Here is a 7,802-nt window from a genome sequence, read left to right on the forward strand (position 1 = left end):
CTCATACAAGAGCACTATGTTTTTTTGGAAGTTAGCTAATGTGGAGAGAAAAATCAAGCGTTACCAGAGGACTAGATGTAAAATCTTAGTCCTTCAGTTCCCTTGTGTTTTTAATACCTCAGTAACACAATCTCTTTAGAAACAGATGAAGCCTCACTCTTCAAGGAGGTGACCAAGGTCCTCTCTAGGGCTACATTGACAGGAAGGATAGTGCAAGGCTTGGAAGGGAAATTGTACCAGTGAAAAAGAAGCATCTGCAGGCATAAGCGTCAGTGAAAATAAAGCAGAGAGGTAGGAGCTAAGTAGTGGGAACAGGATCAATGTCATAGATCTGCAGGAAATATCCAAAACAATAATATATTCTGTGTAGGCATTTCTCTCAGATCTCTACAGCTGGCCTGGGACTTCCACAGACTCTGACCACAAGAAGCAGGTGGATGCTGATGTGTTCCAGGAGCCAGGAATTTCTTCAGAAATGGGTGCTGGTGCCTCAGATTTGCTACAAGCATGATCCTGAGTGGCCTGGAGTTGCACCTTCTTTGCCACCGTTTTTTCTTTAAATGAGGTGGAAGGAGGCAAATGAGGGTGAGTGGAGAAGAGATGCAGGCAGGAAGAGAAGGGGTAGAGACCAGGTTGAGAGGAAAGGAGTCAGCCTTGTCTGAACAGAAACTACAGCTGCTCAGCCATGCTCAGGTCTCCTCTGGGGAGTCTGAATGGTCACGGCACATGGATGCAGAAAGGATTGGTACATGGTACTGGGAGCCTGAGAGCTTTTTTAAAAAGGGATGTCAGATAAAGGTTATTATTACTGAGCTAAAATGTGGTAGATGTGCCACCTATATTCAAGGATAGTGAGAGAGAGGAAGAGGAAGGGAAGAAGTAACAGCTAGGCACTGTGTCCAAATCAATTGACCTTTACTTACATGAGGAATATATAGATTCAGGACAAATTTTGATAGTAAATCTAATTAAAGACATGGAAGGAACAGGAAATGGTGTGTGTGTGGGAGTTTACAAAAAACAGGGCTTGCTAGAAGAAATGCTTTTTTATTTATTTTTTTTCTCTCTATCTTTTTTTCCTTTGATAACAAATACTTTTAGACAAAGGATGCATGGTGCTGGTTGTCTGTGGGGGTTTGAAATAGTGTCAGTCAGGCCATTCATAAGCAAAAACTGGAGAAAACAGTAATTAGTCCAAGAAGCAGTAATAATTAGAACAAGAAGTACTTGGGGAGCTGGAAGGCCTATCCCAAAATCCTGTCTGGGGGCACTGAGCATCCCAGCACCCCTCCTCCAGGATGATGCGACGGGTCGATGAGAGGGCTGGCGGCATGGTGTAGAGGAGTTTGTTTGTAACCAAAGGTTAAGGCTTGGGAAGGAGCAACATGGTCCTATAGTAGATTTAGGTTGGGTTTGAAGGCTCTGTCTTAGCTTTGGTGGGGGGCAGCAGGGTAGCAGACAAGCATCTCAGAGCTGATCCCAAACCAAGCCCAGGTCGGGCTGAAACGCAGTGAGGGAAGGTAAGGCTCAGGCCTGGGCGTTTGGGCAGGGTGGGAGCCTGGGGACAATGGGGCCTCTGGCCACTGTCTGTGATGATGGATGGGGTCATGATGAGCATGGACCCGAACCCTTCCAAGCGCTGGTGGTGGTGAGAGGATCAGACAAGGCACCTCAGGGCTGAGGTGCAGGTTCCTGTCAGCCAGCCACGGCTGAAGGCCAGGTGGGGCATCTGGTGCATGCTGGTAAGCAGGATCAGTGTGGCACATGCCGAGGGGCTGCCCCAAGTCAGTGGCCTTGACCAAATCCTCATGCGGGGCCCTGGCACATGCTTGTGTTTCGCAGTATGCAGCCTAAAGTTTCCCAATTTCTGGGAAGCTGTGCTCAGCCATACTGAGCTGCTTTGTCATGCTTCAAACCCCTCTTCCACCCACAGGTTCTTTAGGGAAAAGTATCCTGCCTCTCTCAGGAGGTATGTTGAGAGGAAAGATGAAAATGTAGTTGCCATCCCTTCCACTCTGCAAGTGCCAGTTCTGTGAGGTGTTTTTTTCTCAGATGGTCTAGTTGATAAATATAGATAGCTAAATTCAGAGTAACTGCTTTCAACTTGCATTTAGTGCCAAAGTGAACTGGCTCTATTTTTGGGCTGAAAAAGCATTTGCGTGCCTGAAATTCTGTCCAAGTTCTTCTAACTATATCAGTCAGTCTAATAAAAGACATTACCTCTTCCTACAGACCTTGCCTCGCTTCCATCCTTCAGGCACTGTGAATACAATAACCTGCATCTTCTTTCCTTTTGCTTCTCTGCCACCTACAGTGCACAGCTTGAATGCACAAGACAGAGGATGACAGGAAGCACATCAGGGTATTTCCTAGCTTTACAGTGTTTTATTTGCAAACTTTAAGACGTTACTGGAAACAAAGAGAAACTTAAGTTGGAAGGGACCTCTGGAGGTCACTCAGTCCAGCTGTCCTCTATGTCGGGCTAAGAAATTTTGATCAGACACTGAGGACCTTATCCAGTGAAGCTGCAGGCACTTCCAAAGGACAGATTTCACAACCTCTCTGGACAAGTGCTTCAGTGCTGCATGATTCTGACTGTGAAGATTTTTTTCCTTATATCCAACCAATTTTTTCCCTCATTGCAATACATGGCTGTGGCCACTTGCCCTTTTGCTGTGCACCTCTGAGAGGAGGCTCTTTCTTCTTTACCACTCACTGCAGTAGGAGACTGCAGTTTCTTTCCTGCCCCTCCCTAGTGGTCTCATCTCTGGGCTACAGCAAAAAGTTTCTCCTCAGGTGGCCCATGCTCCAACCTCAATGATCTAAGTGTTCCTCTGTTGGATTCTCTACAGTTTGCCAATGTCTTATTTGCTGGACACCATGTTCCAGGTGTGACCCTGCCAGTACAGACTAGCAGGGAATAAGCACTTTCCTTTGTCTGCTGGTTATGCAGTTTTTTGTGTAGCCTTGTATGTGGTTAGCTGCCTTCATTGCAAGGCACACTACTGTCTCTTGTGCAGCTTACCGAAAAGCACTCCTCCAGTACTCTTCTGAAAAGTTGCTAGCTATCCAGTTCATTCCTATTAAGTACAGCTGTGTGGGGTTAGGACATCCCAGTTGTAGACTTTGCACTTTACCTTTTTGACCTCCACGAAGTTTCTGCTGGCCCATTCCTCCAGCCTGTCAAAGTCTCTCCAGTGTTTTTTCTATCCACTATTCCCTTCTGCTTGTGCTTATTCTATACAGACAAGTTCAAAGACCTTGTTCCTCTTCAGAGCAGTGTTTTCTTTGATTATAGGCTATAGAGGCATGGTGGGTTGAGTTTTCAGAAGCAGACTCTTACTTGCAGTGGAGGTTATAGTCTTGGAAGGGGAAGTGCCTGTGCTACCCAGCAAGTTGCCCAATGCCTTTGGAAATTTTCTTTTTCTTATCAGCCTCCCACTTACCACCAAAAACGATAGTGACAGGATGCACACCTGTGCCCCAGCAGGAAACACAGACCCTGAGGTGTTCACCTTTGTTATCTGCTCATTGATGGAGTCACTAAGGAGACAAATTAGTGAATTCCTGCTCTGAACTGCTTAGGAAAACTGTTTTAAAACAGACAATTTGCTTTATTTTGCTTCGTACCTTACCTTGTACTTTGCGTCATCTCCTATCCACTTAGACCTAAAAGCTTCAGCTTAGATGAGGACTGAACTCAAGACTGCTTTTGTGTGGAGGTTTTCAGACAACCATGATCTGCCCAGAGAGGAAATGAAAGGACAGCGTCTGAGTATGAACTTATCACAGCCCAGCTCCAGACTTCCCTTCAGGGCAATAACAGGCTATATTCTGAATGAGAAAACATGATTAGTTTCCTTTTCTGCCCTATAGCTGGCCAGCCTACTGTAACATTTCCAGAATAAATGAAGGTAATCTCCACAAGAAGGTTTTGTGTCTGTTTAAAGACAGAAAAGAGGAGCAAATATAATCGGCTGCTACTCCTCTGTTCAACATGCTGCAGTATGTTCTTTATCTTGCATGTTTCTGTGAAAAACAAAAAAAATCACCACCTTATTATCTTGCTCATTTCCATCCTTCCTATGCAAGTCAATCATGGGTACAGTTAAAGAGTTCTGGAATTAGAAGTGACAATTAAAAAAGAGAGATAAGATCAGAGTGGTAGGAAGGGAAAATTAAATTGTTTATTTCCACTCTCCCCCTCCTTGCTCCCTGTATCATATTTTTGTTGAAGGAGTAGTATAGTTCTGCCTTATTAGATACCAGTTTATAGCATTTACCCTGTGCTACCTAAAACCTACCCATATCTGCACACTTTCTGCTACTTCTCCCTAGTGGTCCTTCTTCCAGTGAGCCTATCCCACTTAAATTCATTGCTCCTTGATATGTAAATCAAGGCTCCAACTGTATCACATTTAAATATGCACTTCAAATACCATTTAGTAGTGAGTGGATTCTCTGGATTATTGTATTGTCTAGGCTGATGGGTCAAAATTTGACTTTCTGGTTGTTTCTAGCAGTCCTCAGTCTGTTTTTCTGGGTAGCAAGAGCAGTTAGGGTCTGCTTTTGGCCACCCCAGGCTGCTCATTTGGAAACTGGGAACAGCAAGGCATGTTCTGTAACAGTGAAGATGTTTTTTTGTACTTGAATTCTTGAAATCTGTGCAGTCATGCTACAAGCGTGTCTTCTGCTACATCTCCCTTATTTGGTCTCTTCTTCTGACTAAATTTAATTATTCCACCTACATACATATTATTCTCATTTATGGTTTCAGCTCACTCTCTGTGGAATCCTCCAGTTGTCCTCAATCTTTCCTGAAATGCAGTGCCTGAAAATGGGCATAACATTTGGCTGAAGCCTCTTCTGTGCTGTGCATAGACAGGAGTATTCCCACTTGGTATGTGTTGAACACTAGCCTGTATTTGCCAGAATGGCATTTTTCTTGCTCACCATACTGACATTGTTGATTTGTGCTGACCATGTCATTCAGCATATTACCCAGATATTTTCTAAATAATTTTCTACTGATCCAGCTGTTGCTGACCACTGAGCAGATGACTGTTTCTGCACATATTGAAGTTCATCCAGCTGTTCTCAGAATTTTATAATTTATCAAGAGCATTACAGTTCCAAACCTGTCTCTAAGAATATCTGCATACCCTCTCCATTTCACGTCATCCTCAAATTTAACAAGCATACAGTGTATTTTATCACCCACAACTAAACAACAATTCTGGAAAAATTAGATACAGATTCAGGATGAATCTCCATATAGTACTGCTTGTCCTTCCATTTGCACAGGGAACCTTTATTACTACTTTTTGAATATAGTTTTACAGAGGTTTGTTTTGTTTTGCACCCATGCTAGCTTATCTCCCTCTAGATTATTTTCTTTTTTTAATTTGTTTTGCTTTCTAATAAAAATGCCACTCAAGACAAGGCCAAAAGCCTAAGTCAAAATACACAACAGCTACTTCTCCCCTGCACTAACACTCTTAAACTGTCATACTGGTTATTATTCAGCTCCTTGTTTTTCACCTCCGCGGTTAGAACAAGTTTACTTTTTTCCAGGATGTTTATTCTCTTTGGAAGTTGAAGGTAAAGTTGCTGTGCTTTTACTCGTCTGCTTTCTCCCTTCTCCACTTCTCTTAAACACAGACCCTGTGCTTAAGCTATTCCCATTGTTGGTGGCTGACCAGACCCCAGCTGTGCTTCTCGAAAGAAACTGCTAATGCGTCTGAGACTGTTTCAAGCAGTTTTTCACATATGCTAGACAGATGTTCGTCAGGTTCAGCCAAATTAGCAGTACATTAAGTGCTGTCTAGCCTGCTCAACCAGGCTAGTAGGTTTTTTAGCATTTATTTATCCTTCTCTTGCTGATGTTACCAGTACAAGCTACCTGCTCACCTTTTCAGTGATGACTGAAGGAAAAAGCTCACTTTGGCATTTTTGACCTTCTCTGCCCCCTTCCCTCCTATTAAGCAGGATAGCCATATTTCTTTGCTTTTGCTATTAATGTTAATTCATTCAGCTCATAGTGTCTTGTACTGCTTGAAATTAAGAGGCAGTACTTCTATGTGTTTCTGTGGAGGTACTGTATCCTGTCACAAAGAAACATCTTCCCTCATTTCAGAGCTGCTGGACACAGGTTGTCACCGTACCATCACTGCTGGCTTGCTGAGTCAAAGTCCCCCCTTGCTACACGCCCTCCATGTTCACCATTGGGCAGGGCCAGCTTGCCAGGAGAAGCACTGGTGTGCTGCTCATACAGCAGACATGCAAACTGGCTTTGCTGGAGAGGCAGGAGGGTCAAATAGAACCTGTTTTAGCCGCATTAGGTTGTCACCATCTTGAGGAGGTGAAGCCAGCTGTGCTAAGTAGACAAAAGTGAGAGCCACTTGGAATTATTAGCTACTTGAAGCTGGCCTTGCCTGTTACTGGCATTGAGAGCAGAGGCCACTTGGGCATTCTGGCACATGCTGAAAATGCAAATATATTCCTGCCTTTCTCTTTAGCTTTCTTGTGGGCTGCCATTGGGTTTGGAGTGTGGGATACTGAGGTCAGGCTGTGCCCTTGCCTTCTAGCATGGCCTCTGGCAGTCTTGAGTGTCTTTCATATGTTGTGTGGGTGTCTGTCAGGGTGTACAGCAGTTTTAAGGTCTTCTCCTGCTCCCTGAGATACAGAGAGCTGGCTGAAGCAGCAACCTGTGCCTTGGTTGCTGCCTGGTCCTTTGCCTCAGTGCAACATTGAAAAGAATCACATTGTTTTCCTCCAAATTGCTGTCCATTTGGAGACAACTTACCCATCTCTTCTCCCCCTAATTCTGCATCTGTGTGCTTCACTGCCTTGTTGCCCAGGGAAACAAGGTCCCGCAGGACCACAGTATCTGTTTGCACAAGCCCAAATACTTCTAAATACACCAGAGTGCAACATTGACTCATTTATTAGGTCACTTTGAGCCAGAGTATAATAATAACATAAGTTACAAAAAAGTCCCTCCTCCACTGCAAAACAGAACAAACCAAAACCAACAATGGTTCACTTTCCAGGAAATGTTAGGAAAAGCAGACTACCATTTTTCTCAAGGGTTAAGATCATGCTGGTGACATCCTGATGTTACCTGAGTTTATTGCATTATGTAATGCTGTGTGTAAGTGGATGATGAAGTCATTACCACCACAAATATCAGCTAGTTATCTGCTGCAATGTTTGTGGGCCTTCTGAGTTATAAGGGTGACCGAACCTATTCTGAGTGGTGCCCAGTGACAGGACAGGAGGCAATAAACACAAGTGAAAACACAGGAAATTCAATTTAAACACAAGAAACAACTTTTTAATATGGTGACGGTGGTCAAATGTCAGAACAGGTTGCCCACAGAGGTTATGGAGACTTCATCCTTGCAGATAATCAAAACCCAGCTAGACATGGCCCCGAGCAACCTGGTGTAGCTGACCCTGCTCTGAGAAGGGGAATTGCACTAGATGATCGCCTGAGGTGCCTTTTGATGTCAACCATTTTGTACCTCAGTGTAACTGTAAGAGGAGAAAAGCATTGTTACTAAAATGACTGGAAGAATGATGAGCCTACCTCACAAAAATATGTTTATCTATAAACAACATACACTGAGCTTGGGTGAAAGTCTGAGAGGAGCCATGATTTCTTCCTATAAATGACATAAAAGAGTAGAAGACAAGGGAAGAACTATTTCAAGTAAAGAACTGGCACAAGATTCACAGGTAACAAAGTATTATCTAACAACGAACAAAGTTAGAGTTAAAATTAAGAAGTCTAAATTTCT

This window comes from Streptopelia decaocto, assembly GCF_964273445.1.
Source record: "Streptopelia decaocto genome assembly, chromosome: 3".
Taxonomy (NCBI): domain Eukaryota; kingdom Metazoa; phylum Chordata; class Aves; order Columbiformes; family Columbidae; genus Streptopelia; species Streptopelia decaocto.